Raw genomic sequence first — 25,990 nt, 5'->3', positions numbered from 1 at the left:
GACGAGCAGATTCTTTGACTTCATGATCTCAGCCAGTACTGGAGTTGCTTCAACTTGGTGGTCCTGTGACCTTTGTTAGGACCGACACCTATTAATTTTCAGAATTATAGACAGCTGAAAAATAATACTTGATTAAGTTTGGATCAGTTTTCAAAGGTACCTCTGAGACTCACGAAAGCTGTTTGCTGTTACTAACATTGTCTGGATTGAAGATATTATCACAAGTTATACCTACCCTAGATATGCGATTGACTTGTTGCATTATAGCCAGAGATGTGGCTGTGGGGGTTGGATGTAATTTCAAAACTTTGCCTAGCTTCGAAGAAACTATTTGACATAAATATTCGCTACCGCGCACAACTGATGTCGATTGCCTTTGAGATCTAAGTAACCGCACATAATCTTGAGCAAAAAGCGAGTAACTCAAGCTTGCTCAGTGTTTAGAGAGTTGCTCTGAGCAAAGCTGTCCAGCCCCTTGGATTTTTCATAGACTCAAGCGTTATAAGGTATTAGGAGCCAATTTTATCATGTAACAGAATTAGTTTTTATTCAACAATATTCTGGATAGTTGAAGCAATGAACTCACGATTCAGATTATTTAACATGTAATTCGTGTTGTATATCGAAGCGCAATTTGACGTCAAAAAATACTTTCGGACTTGAGTTTTCGGTTATGAGTAGCAGGGTATGGAATTATATTAAATAAACGATGTAGAGGCAACGATACAAAATGAATAATAAAAAATGAAAAGTATAGAATATCCGTTATTATAATGGAATTTATTGAAATATAATGGAATTCAAAATCGTAGTACTTACAAAGCTTAATTGAGGATGTTTGTCTTTTTCACCTATGAAAGATTTGTTTAGCAAAGTATGATTTGTTTTCGTTTGTCTTCACCTATTATAGCAGCACGTGAGTCTTTACTTCACTGGCACAGTTTGCGATGAAAATAATGAAAATTTACAGATAAATCATCAATTTGTGTATGATTATGGTAGATAGACTAGCAGGTAATCAACTCGACCACAGAAAAATTAAAGATTTTCCGGTAATTAAAACTGGAGGTTAAGTATTCTTTAAATTATATCCCTCTCAATTCCATTACCCCGAATATCATGAACCTGAAGAGCATAAACCCGAGTTCCAGTTCCTAGAATGGCTTTACTTTGAATTCCATTATCACGACAATAGCATTCAGCATACTGGTGCGTTTATGGTGATGACTTTCTTCGGGGAAATGAAACTCGGGGTTATAGGGTGGAGTCTTTTCAAGAGAGGTTTGATTTGAGTATTGATGTTTACGGAAGTCATGTGGAATTAAGCTCTGCAAGCGTTATGATTTTAAAATCAATGAATCCAAACAACACCGAATATTTCTTACTTTTCTTAAACGTATTTCAAGTATTGATGCTTACTCTTCACGAGTTGGCTTGAGAATGGGTTGATTGATTTTATCAATTCTTTCACTATTGTATTCTAGGATCCAAGACTCTTACGTGTTTGTGAGATCGAAAAGACCGGGTATTTAAAGATTTGTAAAAAATCTAAATGTTGTAATGTATGCTATAAATGATTACAAAAGTATTGGTCTGGAGTGCCACAATTTGGCCAATAGTGCATTACTCAGCAATTGAGGTTTAAGTTCTGGGGCAGTACGAAGTTAGCCAGAACAGCCGGGGCAGCTAGTTGGGTTATAACAATATTTTATGACTAATAATAACAATATAAAATTAGCTCATGCTTTATACAGTGATGGAAAGTGGCGAACGCTTCATCTGAACTGGAACAAAAACAAAACCAAACGCTCCCGAGCGTCAGAGCGCTGGCTTACTCGCATCTGTCGACTCCCGAGTAACTGAAGCTAAAAGTGATTCGCGAACGTGTTCGGAGCTGCTCAGAGTCATATTGTGCTTTTGGAAAAAAAAAGCTGCTTACCCTCCGAGATTTATGGTTTTCAGGGGTTTTTGACTACAAACTAGTAGTTTACTGTCGATATGATGGTTATACAATTAATTTGTCTGTCAAAACCATAATAAATCACACCTTGCTCGGTTACTCGCGAGTAAACACTCGCGAGCTTGTTGCTACTTCTTTTGACATGTTCTCCCGAGCAGACGGGTGCGGGCTTACTCACACCTAGCTAGATCCTGAGTCTGTGATGTTTGTTATGCGTTAGTATACACTCGTGAGCTGCTTCGTGATGCGAACTTTTCCAGCACTGGCTTTATATCGTTTGAGCCTATGAAAAATCGGTCAATTATAAAAAAAAATTGACGGCATGTGAGTGCAATGTGTCATTGCAAACATTTTAACATTCTTATCGGTATAATAATGCTTAATTAATCTATTTGAAATTGGTGATTTTAATAGTTACACTTCAAAAAGGGCGTAACTCAAAATTTCGACGATCTCCTTATTCAAAACTTTGCCCAGAGGTTACAAATAACTGAAAACATTTACCTAATTATCAGAACTCCAGATCTGAAAGACTTCCTGTAAGAGCTGGTGTTCCCCAAGGCAGCATTTTGGGACCAATATTATACAATATTTTCACATCTGACTTACCTGAGTTACCTCAGGGATGTCAAAAATCTTTGTTTGCGGATGACACAGGCCTCTCCGCCAAAGGACGAAGCCTGCGTGTCATCTGTAGTCGATTGCAAAAAAGGTTGGATATTTTTTCTTCATACTTGCAAAAATGGAAGATTTCTCCTAATGCTTCCAAAAATCAACTAATAATATTCCCACATAAACCAAAAGCTCTTTATTTGAAACCTTCAAGTAGACATGTTGTCACGATGAGAGGGATTCCAATAAATTGGTCAGATGAAGTTAAGTGTCTAGGGCTCATGCTTGATAAGAATTTAACTTTCAAAAATCACATTGAGGGCATTCAAGCCAAATGTAGTAAATATGTAAAATGTCTGTATCCCCTTATTAAAAGAAAATCAAAACTTTGTCTTAAGAACAAGCTTTTGATATTCAATTAAATTTTCAGGCCAGCCATGTTGTATGCTGTACCAATATGGACTAGCTGTTGTAATACCAGGAAGAAAGCTCTGCAGAGAATTCTAAATAAAATTTCGAAAATGATTCTGAGGCTTCCTCCCTGGTATAGTACCAATGAGTTACATAGAATATCCAATGTTGAAACATTGGAACAAATGTCAAATAAAATAATAAATAATTTCAGGCAAAAATCGTTACAATCTTCTATTGCCACGATTAATGCGTTATATGTTTAGGTTAAGTTAGGTTAAGTATATTTAAAGCGTTTTTTCTCTTATAAGCAGGTGAAATCAACTCACCTGTAAAAAAATCTGAACTGCTACGGCAAATGAAATGTTATATGTTGTTAACAAAATGTTAATAAAATCTTAAATTTGTTTTACCAAATTAGGATGATAATAATAATAACACAGAACACCTAGATATAAGAAGTGAATATAATGCTTGGAATGATACTAATAAAGAATTTAAAAAAAACTAAAAAAAATTACCTTGAACTAAATTTAGATTGTTTATTACTGTGATTATCACGGGCACTGAAAATCCGATGAAATATCTCAGATTTCCTTCGAATTTGTGGACTTGTGTAATGAAAAGGGCGTAACTACAAAACGGGCCCTACGATTTTTTTTTGGAGAGAGAGAGAGAGAGAGAGAGAGAGAGAGAGAGAGAGAGAGAGAGAGAGAGAGAGAGAGAGAGAGAGAGAGAGAGAGAGAGAGAGAGAGAGAGAGAGAGAGAGAGAGAGAGAGAGAGAGAGAGAGAATCTCCTGCGTGCCCCAATTGGGCTGGTGTGGAGGAAACAGCGGAGCATGTCGTGTTCGATTACTCGCCTTTCAATGTTGTGAGAGTCTGTTTGCAGATTTTCCCCTTGCAAAAAAACATTAACACTCAGGTTCCTCATCCATTGTGAGGTTCTCAATACATTGGTTGAAAAGCTGCTTGAACATAACTCTCAAACTCGTTTCGTGAGTGTGTACTCTAGTACATGACGGTGGAGGTCAGCCCATCTTCGGTTAACTCCAATCGTGACAACTGCCAAGACTTCAACTGTTCCTCTGTAGTATTTGATTTGTCCATAAAGCAAGATATCCATCTTATACCAGATAAATTACGCTCAAAGTTTATCTCTCCGATTCCGATGTTTGCGAGTAACCTCGGACATGTCAGCGAGGACCGATAGTTGTTCACTGATAGGTCAAAATGAATGATATCAGTGGTTTCGGTGTTCACAATGTTTTTCATAGCTTCATAAGCCATGTTGCTGAGCTAGCAGCTTTACCGAGTACATCAGTTCTCTTCCACCCGAGTACTTCTTCATTTTAACCGATAGTCCAAGTTCTCTGGAGGCTTCTCGGTCAATGAAGCCGATGAAGTACGCAGAGTATTTCCTGATTGGAATATTTACGCCAAGCATTGAGTGTTTTGTCAAATCACTCTTACACTATTTCCCTAGCTTGGCTCCCTTCCCGTTGCTCTTTTCCAGGCAATGAAAAAGCGAACTCTCTGGCTATCTTACTCTAGAAGGAGATCTTTACGAGCGTCGAATCGCCATCGATGAATTTCCGAGCTGGCAACAGAAATGGAGAGATGGAGAAATGGGCTGTATTCCATATTTGCACTAGTGTAGAACTAGCCCTCGTGCGTTAAAATACACTCTAATAAAGATTTAAAAAAAAAAAAAAAAAAAAACATATTTGCACAGGTATCTAAAAAAAAACATGGTTTAAGAGGTTGGGCATGAGCCGGGATATCATTCGTGTCATGTATTGGTTTATATCCAATCGCTTTTCGTTAAACGCGCATATCTAACATATTAGGCTCTCAGAAAGCCATTACTGTGTTTGCGGCATGGCTTACCAGGATATCTAACATGTCGTATGGGGATGCGATGAGCATCATGGCATCAAAAAATCCTTTCCTATCCTGTTTGTTGGTACAGCTGCGTACCACCCCGCGGTTAGTCAACATTCGTTCCACGAAGAGGCACGACAACCGCACATACACTAACCCTGGGCGAAACATAGGTAGCATAGCTGTCAGTAAGTATGTTCAGCGAAGAGAGTGAGAAGGAGGACGTAAATAAAAACATAAACAAAAACAGCTGGAAGAAAACGTAGATAATGGTCATAGTCAGGGATTGAATCCTGAGAAAATTGAGAGAATCGCTCACGTATCGCTCTCTGTAACTATCATAACATGCTGCACATTATGAGAGACTGTTTATCGTATACTGCTACAACTTTGATCAGATTGGGGGGATAGTAGTGTATGATAAAACCCCTCTAAACATGCTCCAAGCCTGGGGACACTATTGCTATTGTAAGTTCGTGGATTGTTTATCGTGCCAGTAAAGAAAAATACCTATCCCCAACGGTAAACAAGCGAGTAAAATGGGTTTTATCATTGCTCTCTCTTTGGGGCTCTCGCTCGCTGCTTCCATTTATCAGACTTGTTACACCTTGCGATACAATGACGATCGTGGACCGCAACAGATGGGATGTTTTTCTTTGCTTGCTTTGATCGTGCTTCATACTCAAATGAGAGCGAATTCTGCAAAGCCTGGTCATAGTAGATAATGGAAACAAGGACATTATTGTTATGAAACCTAGTTGCCTTGAAGTAAATATAATTTGCAATTAAATAATTCAAGGCAGGTTTTAAGTGAGATTTACTTTATTGTGGATAGTCAGAAAGGAGTTGAAAATACTCGAAATACAATAAGGTGAGGAATGAATTAATAGTTACAAAGTATGTTTAATAACATTTGAATTTTAGTGCGTAGGAAATCACCGTTGGTCGGACCGCCAAAGCTGAAAAGGGAAATAATTTCTCTGTGGAAAACTATTAATGTAAGTAGTTGAAACTAGTTGAAATAGCTGAAAAGAATATTTGAAGTGATTCGATTTTGTTTATTTATACCAATAAATGTAGTTTCAAGCTGTTGCACTTTGAAAAACTAAGCACTGCTCTGAGAATTTAGTTTGCACTAGGGTGGTCCGAAAAAGAACACTGTTGTATAAATGTATTCCCTTACATCAACCGTGAGTACTTCGGTTCCCCAAACTAACATAGTTATTAAAATAAATACAATTCATAGAACGTAACATATGTAAAAGAAGAGAAGATTCCGGCTCTGTTATGCCCTACGGCACCCGAACTTGCCAAATAAACGAGATAAGAAAACAAGGGACAAGTTGAATCCCCCCCACCCCTTCCTGGCCGGCGAAAGAAAAAGGTCGAAATAAACTAGTTTGATACGAAGGATAATATATTGTATAATTTTCCCAGAGATTGTTTTCAGAATTCATATCTCAACATCAAACTATCGAAGATCTTTCCAGAAATCATTAAGAGAATTTGGTTTTACCTTGTCCCTTTCTGGCCGATGGAAAAAAAATGCCTTGGAAATTGAGCTTATGTTTGAATTTATCAGAAGTTGCCTTCAACATTCATGTTAAAAAAAACAGAACTCGATCTGATTGACTTCTTGAAGATTTCTTCAACTTCACCAAACAAATGGAATTCTCAGCATCTCACCGGATATCATTTAAGGATGCTAGTCACAGCTTTCAATATGTCTTGAGTGTAATCTGTCAGCAATATATTACGCCATGTTATCCAAAAAAAAATTCCAGGGATTCATCAAATAATAAGTCAAAAAATTGGATAAGATATAGCTCCACATATTTCTAAGTAATTTATCTCAAGATTTTTTTTTTCGATACACCAAAAATTTCATAAATATAACTCCTAATATAACACACAAGAAACCATTTCTTCGAATACCTCGAACTTCATCTACGAGTCTTCAGCAATAACTCAAGGTTTTTGTTTGGGATTGTATCTTTGTAGTGCTACCAGAACATGCTTCATAAAACAAGGCTTCATGAATTGCTTAAAGAGTTCTAACAAAGAACTTACAGGGAAGTTTATAGGGATTCCTCCAACAATTCGCCTAAAATGGCACCTTTGAAAATTATTCTGCATATTTTTAAAGATTTTTTTCATGCATGCATGCGTTACCTTTTTAACTCGATCAGAAGGATTCGAATTCCGCTTAAGGAACTTTATATTTTTAAGAATCATTTTAGTGTTTTTTTCTTTTACGCCATAAACTCAAGAAATTCCCTTAGCTTCTTGAGTTCCTTAAAGGATTCTTCAAAAAAATTTAACTATTCATTCTCTTATATTCCTGATGAAAATCAAGCTTAGACCCAGAAACGTATCCAGAAATACCTTTTAGAACATATCTATCAGGTATCAGAAGGCCGGCTCCAAAGGCACGTTCCCCACCAGTTGGGAGATTTGTCCCATCGCCATATTTGAGCCTATTTCATCATCTACCCGATGGAAGAGGAAATGGAAGGGAAAGATGGGAGGAAATAGGAGTGGGGTCCCTTGAAGAGGGAAGGTCGCATAAGCGAAATGAGAGCATGTAGCTCCATACCACAATGGGTTCAAACAGCGCCCTAAAAAGGGCACTGCAAAACGCATGAGCGTAATGAGAGCCTATAGCTCATTACCACAGCGGGTTAAGAATAACAGAATGTCCCGAAGATTCAGGCTTCTGAATTCAGTTTCACTTAATAAGTGTTTACCAAGTAATTGGAATCGCATTTGCACAAAAACTGGACAGTTACATATCAGGTGATACGAAGTTCCATAATCGAAGTCACAACTATCAAACAAAAGAGTCAGCACGCTGAATGTTTGCTATTTGATAGTTGAGTCGGTAGTGGCCTGTCAACACTCTGACCAAGATACTGCAATTCTGCGTTGACAGATTTGTTAAATATTTCGCCACCCTTGGAGATGGCTCAGTAATGTACAATTTTGTTTGACGACATGACTCCAAACTATTCCAATATTGCTTGTGCTGAGTTGCTGCCCAAAAGTTTATCTGAAGCTTCACCCAGCACTTCGAAATTGGAATAGCCGGCTCAGGGCCAATGAAGTCATGCGATGCTCCATCGCGAGCTAGCTCATCAACCAATTCATTTCCAGCGATGGAAGAATGGCCAGGTACCCATACAAGGTTTACAGAGTTGACTGAATTCAGTTCTTCAATTTGAGTTCGACATGCGATAACAAGCTTCGACCTTGAGTTGGCCGAAGCAGGAGCTTTTATAGCACTCTTGTAGTCTTTACAGACCGCAGAGGACATGCTTCTTCAAAAACTTCCATAATGTAGGATGTTGTAGTATCAACGGCATCATCCAGATTACTTGGATTTTCAATAGACGGAGAATATCCATGAAATTTGGTCGCAACCAATTCAATATAGAGTTCCCAGTTTGTTGAGCGGGGATTCCTAAAACGCAAAGTCTGCGCAGTTACATTTGAATGTTCAAAGAAGATGTAGCGATGATCAGATAATGATTCCTCATCAGATACATGCCAATTCGTCAACTCGTGACTGATTCTATTCGAGCAGAGCGTTATGTCTAACACTTCTTCTCTATTAGAAACCATGAAGGTTGGGCGATTGCCTATGTTAAGTAATCCAAGGTCTGTACTACGTAAGTATTCAATCAGAATGGAGTCTCTCAAATTGATATCTGAGCTGCCCCAGATGATGTGATCAGCGCGAGTTTGCCATTTCAAGTTTGCTGAAAGTAGCAAAAACTGGGTCAACAAGGTTACCTTGATAGAAGTTCCCTCTACGAAAGTAGGGTTCTTGTACTAGCGCCACTTGGGCTGCACCATTTTGCATGAGTCTGCAAAGATTGATCGTTGCTGTTCTTTTATGCTGAAGATTGATCTAAGCTAATCTAACCGTAGCCACTACCCTAACTAGGCAGGATTAAGCTTTTTGCAACCTCAGCACGAAAAACACCAGCAACGAGAAAACCAGATCGGTATCTATTTAAAGTCGCCAAAGGCGAAAGAGCACAGAGTACACTGTTTAAAACGCATAATGCGAATCCATATAGGTGATAATTTAAATTTAATGTCAACATATTCATAATCCCACCCTTATTAAGCCTCACGATAGAGACTGAAGAAGGGCAGCCGATTATCTCGGAGAAAAACAAGGTCACCTGCACCATTGCTCCGGGTAGCACAGGAAGGATTCAATACTGTGGAGGGCGCCCTGGTACCCCACAGGCTCCGTTAGCGGTTAGGTTTTATTTAGACCCCTCTAACCATTCATTCCTAGGCACGGTACGCATCACACCATAAATTAGGGGTCACCTGTGAGGTGGACTTTTACCACCGGTACAGGCAGTCCGTAGTGTTAATTCTTAGGCAGTTGAAACAACCGCTACCTACACTACGCGGCTATCTAGGCTGCTCGGGAAAAGGAGGCAGCCGTCAAAAACGTATCCAAGAATACCTTTTAACTTTTTTTTTCTTTTTTTTTAAGGCACTCCGTGCTCGTGGCCACTACTGTGCCGGAATCAGTTTTATCTGTATCTTCCTTACCGATACAGTTCTATTTTTAGCTAATCTATATTTACATCTGCATTCACTCTCTTCTGCTCTTTTGCTCTCACACCGAGCAGGTAGGAGAGTGCTCTGCTGTTGGTCCAATCGATTTCCATAAGCCATAATCCATTGCTCTTGCGGTGGTTCGTTTTGCCGTGTTCCTGAGTCGTTTTGAGGCTAGCTGCCTGCGAAGTGGGTCAGTTTGTCTCAGTCATCATCTGATACTGACGGAGGATGGATGTGTTCCCCTAGGCACGGTCCTCCGTGCGGCGTCTTCTGGTGGCTGGACGGGTTTTTTGGAGGGGCTGGGAATTGAATCCATGACCTTCCGCTTATAAAGCGAAAGCGTAACCTCAAGGCTACGGACCCTCATAGGAATACCTTTTAGAACATATCTAAGCATTATTGCAAAGATTCTAGCAGAAATTCTAACAAATTTCTTCTGGATTTTTGCAGAATTTACACCATTTTTTTTAATTCCGAGCAATTTAAACAATAACTACACATATTATCGAAGAAATCCTGCTGGAATTATTTCTGAAATTTTGTCGTTGAAAGTGTCGTTAAGAAATTTTACTTGGAAAATCTCCAAATATTGCATTGCTTCAGCCAGTCTTCAAATTAATTTATTTCGAATAGTTTGGATACAATCATAGAAATTTCTCCAGGAATACCTTTAGAGCTTGAAAAAGTTTGCAGAGTACCTGCCACAATTGGAATTGTGTAGGAACTCCTGATGTATATATTTTCTAGCATTCGTAAAAAACGATTCCTGCAGATAGTTCTCTAGACAATTTTTTAATAAATTTTCTCAGATATTTCTATTTCGGTGATGGTAACCCACTGTTGTCAATAATCGGAGCGTATAGTGCTCTTAAAAGTTATTCGAGAATGTTTAATAAGATCTCGGATTTTTTTTTTCAAGAGTCGAGTGATAAAGAAATTCTTCAAATATCAAAATTTCCGAGACTAATGTTTTTGGAATTATCTTTAGTATATTCAAATAAAAATGTTAGAAAAAAATTGAAAGAATTCCTTTAAAAACTTTGAATCGATTCTCTACTATATTATATCTAATATTTTTTAACGGAATCTCGAGTGTAATACCTGAATAAATTCAGAATTATTTAAAGCCACCTATTGAAAAATAAGATGTATTTGTATTCGAACTCTTAAAAATATTTTGTGGAATTTAGAAAACAATCATTGGAATAGTTTACGAAGAGCTATCAATTTGATTAATTCCCATTAGGAGGTTCTAGGAAAAACTTCTTGAAGACTACAAATTACCGGGTCTGGGTCATTGGCACAAAGGACATTCGCTATAACAGTCATTTGGCATAACATTTTACACTCCAACATCTTTTTACGACCGTTTTTTTACCGACGGTTCTTTTTCCGACCACTTTTTTACGACCGAAATTCAGATTAACGACCGTTTCTATAAATGAAAATTATCTTAAAAAGTATTCAAAATAGAGTATCATGATGTTCAGCAAAATTGTTCAGTGGTTCAAGGGCTAACATATGGTGGTCATTTAATTGCGGAATTCTGCCACTAGACAGCGCTAGAGAGCACAGAATTTTTGTTTTGCGGATAGCTCACGATCCTGACCACTTAGAGAGATGGCGTCTTCGGCAAAGTTGTTCAGTAGCTCAAGGACTATCATTATTCTAGCCAAGAGATTCGAGATTTTGCCACCAGGCGGCGCTAGTGAGCATAGAATTTTTGTTTTCCCGATGGTTCAGGATCCTGACCACATAGAGAGATGGCGTCTTCGACAAAGTTGTTCAGTAGCTCAAGCGTTTTAATTTTATGCACTATGAGGTTCAAAATTTTGCCACCAGGTGGCACTAGTGAGCATGAAACTTTTATTTTGCGGATATATCAGAATCCTGACTACATAGACATGGCGTCTTGAGCAAAGTTGAGCTACTCAACAAGTTTACCGAAGACTGCATCTTTTTTAGTGGTCAGGATCCTGAGATATCCGCAAAACAAAAGTTTCATGCTCACTAGCGCCGCCTGGTGGCAAAATTTTGAATCTCATAGCTTTTATAATGATAGTCTTTGAGCTACTGAACAACTTTGCGAAGACGCCATCTTTCTAAGTGGTCAGGATCCTGATATATACGCAAAACAATAGTTGCATGCACACTTGTACTGCCTGGTGGCGCAATTTCACTTAAGCAATGTTGCCAGCTACGAAAAAAAAATTTGAACCCTTCATGAAAAACTGGCTTACAGTTGAATAGTATTGCTATGTTGCTAAGCATTATATTTTTCTGTTCCGCTCAAGTTTGATGGTTTTGATCTTCACTTTATTCTTCTTAAACAGTGTTGCCAGCCACATGAACATTTGTGATTCGGCCGACTGTTTGGCTCGCAACACTTCCTTCAACTTTGGTGAATATTCGGTATCGTTATCTTTAATTTTTTTTTGCATTTGCATTTTTCAAAAACATAATGATAACCCTGATTTTTTTTACGACCGATTTTTTTACGACCCCCCGATAACGGTCATAAAAGGAGGTTAAGTACAGACATCTTTTAAAGAAGGGATATAATACTCGTTAAGCCAAATGGCTAGCTTCCCAAATCACCTAGAGGAAAATTAACGCCAAATCATGTAAAAATATCTGAGTTTCCGTCTGAATCTTTGCAGGAATATTTGCAAGATGCCAGGAGAAGTTTGAAAGTCATTCCTATAAGAAATGCATGTGAAATCTATTTTTGAGAATTATCAGGTGAACTTCCTTATGTCTGGGACTGTTATTAATCGAATCCGGAATTTTTAAAGCGTTACTTATATTACTCGGAAAACAAACTAAACCAAGACGCGCTTCGAACTTAAGTTGTAAAAGGAAAAGGATGTGGGTGTCCTTCAAAGTTTAACGTTTCATGCAAAGGTTGTGTATTATAATCATTTTGCATGAAATTCGTATATAATTTTTGAGGTCGGTCGCCTCCCTCTGATGGAAATCCTGGCTACGCCCATTTGGTTGCAGGCAAGAATAGAGGGTGGCACAGCGAAGTTGGTGTTGAGGTGGTGTTAGATGGGGATTTGTTTGAAGTTGCCAAAGATCCTTAGAACACTTGGTCGCCGTTAAGTCAGAGGGGACCAAGCACAAAACTTGAGAAAATTGGATTATTCTTTCATTAGATGCAAAATTACCTTACCTCCGTTACACTTTGATCAGATTTGAAGAATGCTGTAAACTACGAGAGATATGTAATAAATTTACTTTGGATGATCAACAAAAATCGCAGTCAGAATGGACCAAGTGCTTTTTACCATAACAGCCAAAAATGATCTGCGCGCTTAGGAATGCGAGGAAATGAAAGACATTTCAGGAGATTTGTCAGATTTTTCGACATCGAATCATTCTTCTACTTATCCATCAATAGAAATTTATAAATATTACATGATTCGATGCATTTGATTTTGATTTTTGACAATTTACCACATTCGGATGGGTGGTCAGAAATTGCAACAAATTCTATGCAGACAGAGCGGACCAAGTGTTGAAAAGCAATAAAATGATTGATTACTGCATTTTTTGAGTCAATTTCAGAGCCCGATAGAAGTTTACGGTAGTTCTATGGTGTTTGTATGGCATTTCCTACAATCCGCTTATTGGACCAGCATATTTGGTACTCAAGATTTTCACTTGGTCCACTCTGACTGAACGCATATTTGAATATTTCTGGTCTTCAACGCCCTGACCCTGCGAAACCTTAATTTTCAAGCTATCGTAATGCCACTGATTTTGGTATTTACTATATGGGTTATTTATGAATTTACTATACTGGTGTCGAAGGGTCTTGATAATCTGTTTATCTTAGAGATATGCACCCAATTTGACCATGCAAGCATTAAATGATTGTTATTTTTCAAGAAATTGTTCAGTCAGAGTGAACCAGCTCACTGAACGGTGGTTTTTGGTTCAGTCAGAGTGGACCAAGTACACATAGTCCATCAAAAAATCGTTCTATTAGAGGTTTGGATTATGATTTTTCATGATTATCACTTCACATTATATTGTTTGAAAGTGACATAATAACGTGTAAAAATATTGAACCGAAATTTAAACGAGTTCAAAAATTACAGAGCGTTCGACTTTAAACCCATTTTTCTCAAAATATCAAAAATGTCACTTGGTCCACTCTGACTTAACGCCGACCACTTGTGACCAAAACTGTGGCCAAAAATGACGAATCAAACTAGACATGTGGGGCAGTGTTGATAGACTCAAACTCAAAATCTCAATCAATACGCTCTCCCGTGAGAGCAAACTCATTAGAGATCTGCTTCGCAAATCTCACGCTTGAGATTTTGATGCAAAATCAACTCAATCAACTCAAACCGTAAAAAAAATATTCAGTCGCAAAACCCGGAAAAAACTCGTGAAACCCGAATGTTGTTGTTTACGTTAGAAAGGATTAACATAATTTTACCAGACTAACAAGAAATCATTGCCGTGTGTGAGTAAACTGTGCAAATACAAGACAATGATTTAAAAAGGTGAGCCAACTCATCCATGATTTTTTGACTGCTGAGTTGCATGATTGACAACTCACGCATGAAAAATCTCAAGCGTGAGTTGCGAGAAATTGAGTTTTTCACAACACTGATGTGGGGCAAGCCTTGGATACAAATATCATAGCTTTGATGCCCTTATAATTCGTAGTTGCTACTAAGTGATCGATTGGAACAATCACAGTTTTACAGTGATCCTGGGGGCTTATGATTTGCATACCCTTCTCAATGTGTACAAATCAAGAACTCAAAATACAAACCGAATATACCTCTGCATTTTTGACGTTGCAATGAAAAGATTATTGGGGGAGTGGGTTCAGGTAAGGATCTGCGAGTCATCCTTGTTTGGTGATGTGATCTATGCTATATATAAAGCTCTACGAAGTACAAATTAAATGATATCCAATATTTGCCTGAATTCTGACAGAATCTCAATAATGTCAATCAAAAGGCAGTTTGTGTTTTGCTCGTTTGACATTCGCTTTTTTCAAGATAGTGTTAACGCACCTAAGTGTATAAATTATGATTTTTTTATCATTAATAAGGAACACCTGTATTTCAACAGTTATTCATTTAAAGCATTGTGTAAATTTTTCTACAATCGTTATTTTTTGTTCATATAAGTCAATAGCAGCACGCAACAGTTTCATACCTTTCTTCAATTTCCCTGAAGTATAACAACGCTTCGCTCCCGTTGCTAAACTGGTGACCGAGCGCATAAATTCCATTTCCATTTCCTGTTCGCTATGCTCACCTGGGTCTGTTCTGTCTTCTGTCCCCGAGGTCGTCACCTCTCGTCATCGTTTTCTTCACCCGAAGACAGTCTTTCCGTTTCCTCGTGCCTCTCTTAATTGTCTCTTAATAGATGAAAATGAATTCAGCTTTTAATTTTATAATCTTTCCTCCGGTGATCACAAACAATGCCAACCAGACCGACACGACAGTCACGGCAAGAGAGATAGGAATTTGAAAAGCGAAAAAAAAAACTGTCTTCCACACTCCACATACTCACATACCGAGGCGCTGAGACATGCGACGTTTTCTTGAGTCTCCCGGGGTGCGTTGAAAGTCTTTAACTCGCCTGGCACCTGACACTGCGGCTGTTGTTTGTGTCCACCACCGCATGGATGGCTGACCCAGACCTGGGGAAAAGAGAACGAATTCTTCTTATGAATTTTAAAACCTGGACTTATTTGCAATTATGACAGTCTTGAGCTTGGTCTTACGAAGCAACTCCGGCTCCGAGTGACATAAAAATGTGGGCAAATTTCATTAAATTTGTTCAGCCAACCGGGAGGGGATTACGGATTGGAAGTAGCTTATGAGTTAATTGTTGGATGGTTTTGGTGGTCAACACTTTCGATGTGGAACAGTTTTTGATCGTATCGTTTGTTCTGAGATCTTGGAACAGATAACACGTGTATTAATCTGACGGTCATTAAACTTTTCTATTGGAACGTTGACAGTGCCACATGATATACGATCAGCTATGTTCTTGTAGATTGGAAACATGCAATTATCGGTAGAATCATATTAACGGTTCTCACAGAACTTAAGCCGAGTTCCCGTTAAGATCGGAATTTATACGCAAACATATTTGATCATTACGATGGCAATTTCGACCGATAGGCTTCGAGTAAAGCGTCTAATTTGCCTTCCCAAAATCATCTCATCGATTGACCAATTCATCTTCATACATGGTTTGCCTCTTAAATTTGTCGATAGTTTCGGCCTCACCGAAAATTCCCTCCAAACACAAACAAACTCCGACTTTAATGAGCTCACGTCGAATTGAGATTATTTTCATTTCAGCTAGTTTAAAACAATAAAATATCATTATCTCTCGTTTGGGGTTTGGCGCTGAGAAAGAAAAATCACTGACTCTGAAGCACCTGATCCACCATCTATCATTGTGGCGACTCATCGAGGGTTTGCGGCATGTTTATGTTTGCCCCCTTCTCCCCTTCTTTTTGGGTCTAAGTGAGACGACGATGGCACTCCCGACTAGACGGAAGGAACAAGATTATTACAGAATGTGTTTTCCGATACTATATTTTTATGGCACCAGATGTTATAAAGCAAGTCTATTACTAGTAAAATAAAAAAAAAACTAGAAAAAAATGTATAAAACAAAACAAACTTATAAAAAAAACGAATAATAATTAAAACAAGTATATAACAAATTTAACATGTTCCAGAATAAAAATATATTGAAAATTATGTAACTGTTCATTACAATAAACGTAATGTCAAATGTAAAAAGAAAATAATATATGTTGTTTAAAATATGTTACAAAAAATATAACACGTTAGGAACAAGCCAGATTGATTACAAAATTGTATCAACTTCTATTTATTTTTAATAACTGTCGATAGAAATGTGTTATAGTCTTATTATTTGACTCTGGTCGGGCACACTGAGGGACCGTGTGAGCTTCGGTACGGGGGCTGCGCTTTTTTGGCAATTTGGCTGAAGTTTATCGAAACAATATTGGTTTATTGATTGGTTTCTTCAATTACACCTATTGTCCAAAATTTTCATGGCTCATTGAGCCGGACCCGCACACCGAAAAGCGGCTCGGGTAAGTGTTTGTGGGCAAGCAGGTGACCGTTAGGATTCATCGACTCTTGTCGGCGTTAGTCGCCGGGAAGAAGCCTTTCACCATGCCAAACCAAACAACAAACGAAATTTGTCGAGATCGGAGATAATTGACCGTTCCCAGAAGAGCGGCCGGTAAGATGTTTTCGTTCGTGAGGACCCAGGCTCGAAAGTTCCCAGGGAATTGGGAGACTTATGGAGTTTAGAAAGGTGAAGCTGAGCTAAGTTGACTTGTTTGGATATTTCTTTTTCTTTTTTTTATTCTCAATATTACGTCTCCAAGAGACAGAGCCTGTTTCTAAGTTCAAAACTTCTACCGTAATTAACTAAGAACTTTCTCAAAGAAATTTCTATTAAAACACGATCCTGATCAGGATTCTTACTCAGTGTATGTGCGTTGGTTACTGAATATTTTAGTTAAAGTTTAATTATAATAAATCATTATAGAAACATATGATTTTAGCTCCATTCGATGAGAGAAATTCCAAAATATCCCCCCCCCCTCTTTGAACAGAGAATTTTTAGGATCGTTCAAACCTTTTCGGAATCGAAGCTCGTTACAGCAATCCGTCGCAAGGAACCGTCATTTCATAAAAATGTGTCGTTATAAACAGCGAAACTAAAAAATAAGTAAATAATTAGTCGAATTTTGTACTACATAATTTAATTCCGTTAGAGTTTGTATCTTTCCACACATACACGTATTTTGATCCTTCGACCTTGACGCTTGCTCCTGGGCAGTGCGTTAAGAAAGTCCGAGCAGTTGTCAGTTGTTTTCCCTCTCAGGCCGCGCGCCTATTTTCTCTGAGTCCTTTTGTATAGCCGAGCAAACGAGTGAAACTGAAAGTGGATTGTTGCTGCTCAGTCAAGGATGACGGATCAATTGGTGAGCTCGTTTCATGCTACTATTTCTAATCTACAAAATATGTATGACTGCACACTTAATCGTTCAAACGGTGGGACATAAACATGATTTTTCAACAAACTATGAATGGTTCGTCACTGTGAGTGTCGACATAAACTCCGATTCATGAATTATTTATGTTTCACATTTTTTTTTCAAAGCAACCCTTTCTTTTTACCTTTATCTTTCTAATTGAAAAAACATTGAATGGCTCGACACTACAAGTGTAGACTTGCGAAAAGTTCACTTTATTTAACAAACTTTGGATGGTTCGCCACTGTAAGTGTTGAAGAATAAGAGTGTTCTATGATGTTCCAGCCAATTGAGTTTAATAACACATGCTTTCGTCCTGGCAGCTGTAGGAATGTTACATTTTGGTATTTATTCAACAAACTTTGAATGGTTCGTTACCTCAGATGTCGGCATAATTTTCCTCTACATAGAAATTGTTCATATCAAATGAAAAAAAAATATTTACATATAAGCATGTTTATATCTCACAAATAATTATTTATCATGGTCTAATCGCTTATCAAAGTGAATCCTGTGACCCAACGATCCTCCCCATTAACAAACATCCTTCAGAGACAAACACAGTCTCCAAATAGCAAAGGTTACACACTAACCCAAGCAGCACACATTGTTACAAGTAAGTAACAGCAATGACTACTTAACATATTCAGTAGTTACAATAGGAAACATTGTAACATGAAAACATACTGCTACGTAACCGAAAAAGGGCAAAAAGTCGAGCCTTATGTAACTATTTGGTCGTTACATAAGAAGTTTACCTGCGACTAAGTAATAGGAACGGCGATGAACTTATTGTTTCATTCTGACAGTTTTGAAACCGAACAACCATTTTAGAATTAAATGTCAACAAATATTATGCCTATTATCTTGGAACGCATACATATTAAATTTAACATGCAGATTTAAATTGGTGGTGAAATCAATCATTTTACTTGCTCAAAATTGACGCGCTCATGAAATATCTTATAATTTTAAATTGAGTAATACATGATACGTGGATTGCTTAGATAATCTGCCATTGCAAATGCCATAAAACATGGAAATTTACACTGTTACTCACATCAGTAGTGTTTCTCATTTGTATTACATTGTTTGTGATTCCAAAATTCCGTTTTTCGTATCCCGCTGTTGGATTTTCTTGATTGCCTATCATAAATCGCCATTTAATTTCATCTGGCTGCATATACACTTCCGAATAACTGTTTAAAGACAGCCAATCTAAAATGATGACAACTATTAAAAAATTGTTAGCAAGGCTGCATATTGTGAATCCAACAATTTAAATTCATCACTGGAAAAATATCTAGGAAAACAATAACTGGTCATAAACTAGTCAAGTTCTTATATCAGAATTCACGATACGTATGAACATTTTTGGTCTGTAGTATTGACCACTGTCAGCAAGCTACTCGTTTGTTACACATCAGTTACCCAGAAATCTTATGGTATTTTGGAACTGATGTGTAACTATACTGAAACTGCCATTAAATTACACTGCTGTCAATAGGGGAAGGGGTGTTAAAATTAACACCTTAATGGGATGCATTTGCGATAAATCACTAAATAATGTGCAAAAATCCCCAAGCCAATTGACTGGAACTTTACAAAGGTATGAACATTAAATACTCCATCCAAGAAGGCACATGGTTTGTGACGTGCTCAAATAGCTCGGAAGAAGGCAAAATCAAGCGTGCGCTAGAAAAAGGGCGCCAGTCCAATGATCGATTTCTCTTCATCGATCCACTCTTCTGTGAATAAAGGTGACAAGATGCGGTTTTGTTAGCAATTTTTCGCTTCAAGGGGGTCAACATTTCCAAATTTACGTAATAAATGGACGCTGCCTTAGAAGCAAGACGGTTAGTGGTGCAGTAAACGTACGCACTCGATCATGCTTGCATACATATATTGTAGGCGTTTGTGATTGTTTGTGATGTTATTGTTAAATAATGCTGATGCGAAAAATGTACATTCGTAAGGTTCCAATTTGTGCGTTGCTTCAGTGTGCCATTACGCTTGGTAGTGTTTGAATTCAACAGCAGTTTTGGTGTTATAAAATAGGGGGTGGGGGGTTAGCCCTCACGAGTTGATTAAAGTTTAGCTCCTTCGATTAGTTTTTTAAGGACAAATTTAACACATTTTTTGCACGTATTACAAACTATGACAGTGCACAAATGGACCTATAATAAATTTTAACAACGAAGACAACAACTGATCTGCTGTCGACTAAAAGTCATCGAGCTTAACAAAATACAATCATTTACGGGATTGACTAAAAGACCCAAACATTTTAACGTTCAAGGATCCGTCATCGTCATCATCGAAACTTCAACAGCATTTTTTCTGGAATTTACTCGTCGAAAATGTGTTCACTGTGTTTCGGTTGGAGAATAAAATACAGTGAACACATTTTCAATTTTGAACGAAAAACTTAAAAATTATCATGTTGATGACGGATTCTGCCCCCTGTAAACGAAACCTCGTCATCCCGTGGGGCTCAAAAATTGACGTTCCCCAAAAAATTTGTAAAGAGAACATTACAAATGTAACTCAATGTTCTGTGATGTGTCTACTCGCGAAATTTTCCCTAATTTATTAATTTATTCATTTATTATATTTAGTTCTATCGCACAATATTAAAAATAGAGATGTTTATTAACGCAGCGACACGAATTAAGACTAATGTCTAATTCGTTTTTGAACCTAGGTTGGAACTGGCGCAACCCGTTCTGAATTACAGTTTCAACTCTAACCCGATTCAGGTTCGACCGAACTACACTTTGCTTGACGTTGGTTTGTTTATGTGTTGATCACCGACCCAATTCCTAAAAACGAAAACGACTTAAGAAAGATGAGTTTTCACATATTTTTATCCCCATAAAAATCATTGAAATTTGTTTTTCATGCGTAACAAGGTCGGTTCATTTCACCTCTTCCCCTATGACACATTGTAACCAAACATACAACTTCATTTTGTTACATACAAGTGAATTAGCAATCCCAGCCGAACTTCTAGTTGATTCTTTATGCATTTTCACTGACTTCGGTCAATCACGGAATAGCAACCATTGATATATGTAGTCAATCTAAGCTAAGCTAAGCTAGGCTATCACAGATACACGTATTTCGACCTCAACTGAAATCGGTTTTTCATTTATTTAAAGGTATTGCACTAAACAGCTGGAAAGTTAAAAATTAAAATATTCTTCATTGCTTCAATTTCATTGTTTTATAGAATTATGTTTCAATACAGTTGATATTCCATATCTCGATATTGAAGAGGCCATCGAGATAAGAAGGGATTCAAAAAGAAAAAGTTTTCCTCTTGAATTAATTAACTCCTTACGTGTGGTAAAGATGGATAAATTATGGATGAAATTATAAAAAAAATCCACGTGCTTGGTTGGAATTCAAACCCAGGACTCTTATATGCTAGACGAGCGCTTTATCAACTAAGCTACCGAGCCACTTGGTGACCCAATAACTAAGAAGAAAGTTTTGTATTCAAATCCACACAGATCACGCCGTCCTTTTTCGTAATCCACATCCACTACACACGAATTTTAATGTGTCATTTAAATCTGACCTTTAAACGTTTCAAATGAACAAGATCACTCCAAAATATGCCGCAGAACTCCGTTTACGGGTTAAGAACCACATAACTTCAAGGTTATCAAGTACGAACGACAGACGTAACGCAAATGACCGCAAATATCGCAAAAGAAACATTTTCTCACCGGTGCTCTATTGTCAACTCCACTCACGTTTTGCACTTTGTTATGCACTACCGCACTTTTCATCGCTTTCGTCTCACAACTTTCGCCGGCACGCTCCCTCCGACGCTCGAACTCATCGATCAGCTTTGACTTCACTAGCTGCATCGTGATGTTTCGCATCTTTATTTATTTATTTATTTATTTATTTATTTATTTATTTATTTATTTATTTATTTATTTATTTATTTATTTATTTATTTAATTTCATCTGACTCTCAGTCTTAATGAAATATATGATGAGGAAAAACCCCCTTGAGTTGGTTAACATATAAACCTTACTCAAAAAAGCATAAAAACCCCATATCTTTTCTTTACAAAACATTACACAAGCATTCTTACAACTTATATCTAACAATAACAATTAAGCACACAAAAAAACATGTTAAAATCAATTAAACATAATACCAATCGTTAAACAACTGTATCAAGAGATCATGCCCTACGGTACCGTATTACGTTGTAAGCTATGTCGAAAGGCGAGAGCTGATTGGTTGAAGTCAAAATGCTCGTCGTACTCGTTGAATCTGGCTGACATAAACCGTATCTGCGCGACTCTCCAACGCCGTCACCAAACAACCATACGCAAGATACGCAGGATATTCGCAATCTGCAGCGGTTCCTTTAGCTGTTGGACTGCATTCGTCAAACGATCGAACAAATCATGCAACACCACCAGTTGACTTTCAAGGTTATCTTCTTCCGCGAGATTCAACGAGCACAATCTCTTCAACAACGACACACGAGACGTTACTGTGCTCGATAGTACCCCGTTTGGCATAAAGTCGTTTGGCATACTGATTTACTTAGAATGAATATCGGCATTTTTGAAGTTTTTACCGAGATCAACACCACCGAGCGCATAGCAAAAAATTTTGGTAGGTTCTCAATAAGCGTGGTGTTCGTTCACTTGTCGCTTGTTGCAATATACATATTTTTAAATATTAAATTGGCAAAGAAAGTTCGCAGTTATTAATAAAGGGAACGCTCATTGAATATTTCGCTGCAGATCAAGCTCTGCCCAAGTTTGGACGTAATACTTGATGAAAATTACTTGACGAAAGAAGGGAAAATTGATTGGAAAATAATAACAGCTCTAATCTAGTTATCTATTACTGCAGCATAATGCAAAAAATAGCCGATATACGAAAGCAGATTATTTTTCGTTTGAAATGTTTAAGGCTCTAACGCAAAAAAATCTTCTCATAGCATAATTCAAATGAACAACATATGTTTAAAAGAAACTATTTGAGGCAAAACTTTTCAACGATTCAATATAAATTTTAATGTTGGAAGTGTGCATCAAAAATACCGTCTTTTATCGGAAGAAGGGAAAATTTGTGATTGAGATAATATTTTTTCCAGCATTACTCGAAGGAGATCATGCGTTTGCAATAAAAAAATATGTTGAATATTGGCAGGTTCTAAAGTAATTATAATTATAGCAGCACGTCTTGCCAGAATTGATAAAACAGCAAAAAAATAAAAATGGTTAACATAAATAATAAAATTTAAAACAGTATAAATATAAAGAACAGCCTACAGTCGACTCTCCGCATCTCGATGTTCTACATCTCGATATCTCTCCCTATGTCGATGATTTCAAAAGTCCCTTCAGTCTCCATACATTTTCATTCTCCATATCTCGATATCCTCCTTATCTCGATATCTCCATATTTCGATGTGTTTCTGATAATTTTTCGTTCTCAATTTTCTCTCCGTTTGTCGATATGACCAATATCGAAGGTTACTAGACCAAAGTTTTGGGATTCAAAACAAATTAGGAGCGCAAAATGACGCCTGTTTGTGTATTACTTTACTGGCAACGGAGTGTTTTGCAATCTAGTATTCATCCAAAATTTGTTCTTTGTCTCGATCTCTCCCTATCTCGATGGTCCCTTCGATATCGAGATGTGGAGAGGCGACTGTAGAATGATTCACTACCGACTTCGTGAGCCGAAGGTATCCGATTGCAATAGCGAATGAAAGTTTGCATACCAATTCCGCTGGAGTGGCATTCGTATTTGAGTGCTGAAGTGCACTCACTGACTGGAATGATTCAGTGAACGTAAAATCCGTACATTCAGTTGAATGTATTCAGTGATCGAATGGTGAACGCGTTCATAGGTGTCTCCCAGTTGAGAGCGAATTGGTTCTCTCTCCGCTCTGTGAGTGTTATCTCAATCGTTTTCGATTTGTCGGGATTGCGTTCACCCTAGCAGTATTCGGCTGTCAGTGAACTTTCGGTGGGAGCAGATACTTTGCAATTTTTTTTATCGGTAGCGTTCGGGTGAGTGAGTGAATTTTCCCATGCCTGGTCCAGAGTAATACACATGTTACAATTTTAGAATTGCAGACCGAATCAGGTCATATATCAGTTGCTTTACCTCTAATATAACACATTGTATTAAGGCAAAGTAGGCCGTCATTGAAATTTGTACGCGTCGTTAATGATTGTTGCTAATTCATCTCACGATTTCGAATTGAAGAAAATCAGTTGGTTTTGCCCTGACATAGCAGAAAAAGTATCAGCATACTTCATACATGTAAGCTAGACCTATTCATATTTTCAAAAATGTCTGGAAACTCCCCTGTCAACCAATACTTTAATTTTTCATTGCGAAATGAACTTCTGGCCAAAATTTCACTCAATTGAGAGTAAATTTAGTTGTGCTTCAAATCAATTATGTGTTTTTGGGCTATTTTCAAGCTTTAAAAATTCATAACTACCGAACGAAACATCAAAATTTATCTAAAATACTTCTACATATTAGTTTATCCAATTCTACGAACTTTTGTCGAACACAATTTTATGATTGGAGCAAGTTTTAACATAGTTTGGTTGAGGTTTGTATCTCGAGGTTCTTGAAAATCTCTTTTTTCGGGAATTGTTTTCACTGAACAATTTATTTTGCCTGCCTGCATGGAAATTTCGGATTTGTAATTTCCAGACATGATGACAATGCATATCTAAAAGTCAATCTCATTCAAAGTAACCATTTATCTTACGAAAATAAATTGTAAAAAATAGGTAATTATGAAGCACATTTGTAAATCCACTGTGGGTGAGCCAAGAGCACCACCGTGAGCTTCAATGAATACAAAAAATGAACACGTTAGCACTGCCTTTTCTCAGTCGATGATGATGATTGTTTTCAAATCGTTCTAAATGATCAGTGAAATGCGATCAAAACAATCATCACTCGGAAAGAAAAAGCAATGCTAACTTGTTCAATTCATTCGTTTCCGGTACATGTGTAATGCATGATTTAACTACCATCAGGTTGCGATGCGGTGCTCGATCTTTGGGCATTTATTGTAATTTATTGCCTTTAGCAACATGTAATCTGTTGATGGTCAATGAATTCATAAATGTATTATGTTTGATTCCCGTTGACTAGGGCCTGAAAAAATAATACCAATGTATGTTTTATATACCATGTATATTGAGAAAACGGTAATTTCTGGGTACAGCGGAGTACAAATTAGGATCAAACAATATTAAAACTCACTTTAATCTTGTTAGCGTGTTAGACAAACTTTAACAGAATAGAATTAGCTTTCAAATAGTGGTAATAGCAAGTGGTTTTGATTTTCCACATGCTAGTTATGATTTTTCAAACCTTGAAATAAGCCCAAAAACACATTTTCAACTTGAAGCATACTGAAATCTTTATCAAATGAGCTGAAAATTTGACCAGACATTGTTCTTAGCATGAGAATTCCGAATACTGCTTGACCGGTAGATTTCCAGACATTTTTTTGAATATGAACAGGTCTAATGTAAGCGTATACAGTGATACTTTTTCAAGTTACTATAAACTATCAAGACTTTGAACTATCACTTTGAAATTGCAAACTGAAAAGTCATCACGGCTGCCAAAACGAATGACGGGATACTTAGTCTTAAGGATCAAGAATCCATCATTCAATCATCAGCAATCATCGAAAACTAAAAACCAGTTTTTTCGTTCAAATTTGAAGAAATCGCCATGAAAATCTATCTTTGCATTACAGATAGTGAGTGCAATGCAATGATGGATTTTCATGAACATTGCTTTGATTTTCAGCAAAAAAAAACTGGTTTTGAAAATTTTAAAAATCGATGATGGTTATTTTCCTCTTAAGCCTATAAATAATCATTGAAAACATTTGAGCAATAAAAAGTACGTGTAAATTCTGTCACAATTAGCATAACAGGTCTATAGATTCATAACTAAATCCTGCGCTACGGAAACCTGCTTAATATTGCACATATCCACCTCAGCCTAGACGACAACTCACAAAATTTCAAAGATGCCTAAATAGAGAATACTCTGGTAACTTAATTGAGGAATGGCGTTCATCAGAATTTTTCTTTTTCTTTTGATTTGTGCTAATTCCATAATTATTGGCAATAATTAGGCTTATATATATATATTATTTTATATTGTTTTTAATCATCGGCAATTTTTTGTAGTTACACTGAAATAATAATTATGTGCATTATCCTTGCTTCAATTTTTATAAGAGATTCCTTTTTTTTGATCAGAGGCTGTTCTTCATGTTTGAATATTTTTCATAGTTTTTTTCTATCATGGCTTATATTCGCTCAGAAAAAGTCTAATTAAAAACATATGTTTTAGCACAAGGGTTAATTTAGGTAAGATGCCATTCTCCTCCAAGATTAACTCTGCATCGAACGACTCGATTAACACTTAC

This window comes from Aedes aegypti, chromosome 3 (assembly GCF_002204515.2).
Source record: "Aedes aegypti strain LVP_AGWG chromosome 3, AaegL5.0 Primary Assembly, whole genome shotgun sequence".
NCBI lineage: Eukaryota > Metazoa > Arthropoda > Insecta > Diptera > Culicidae > Aedes > Aedes aegypti.
Note: the sequence above shows the minus strand (reverse complement) of the source record.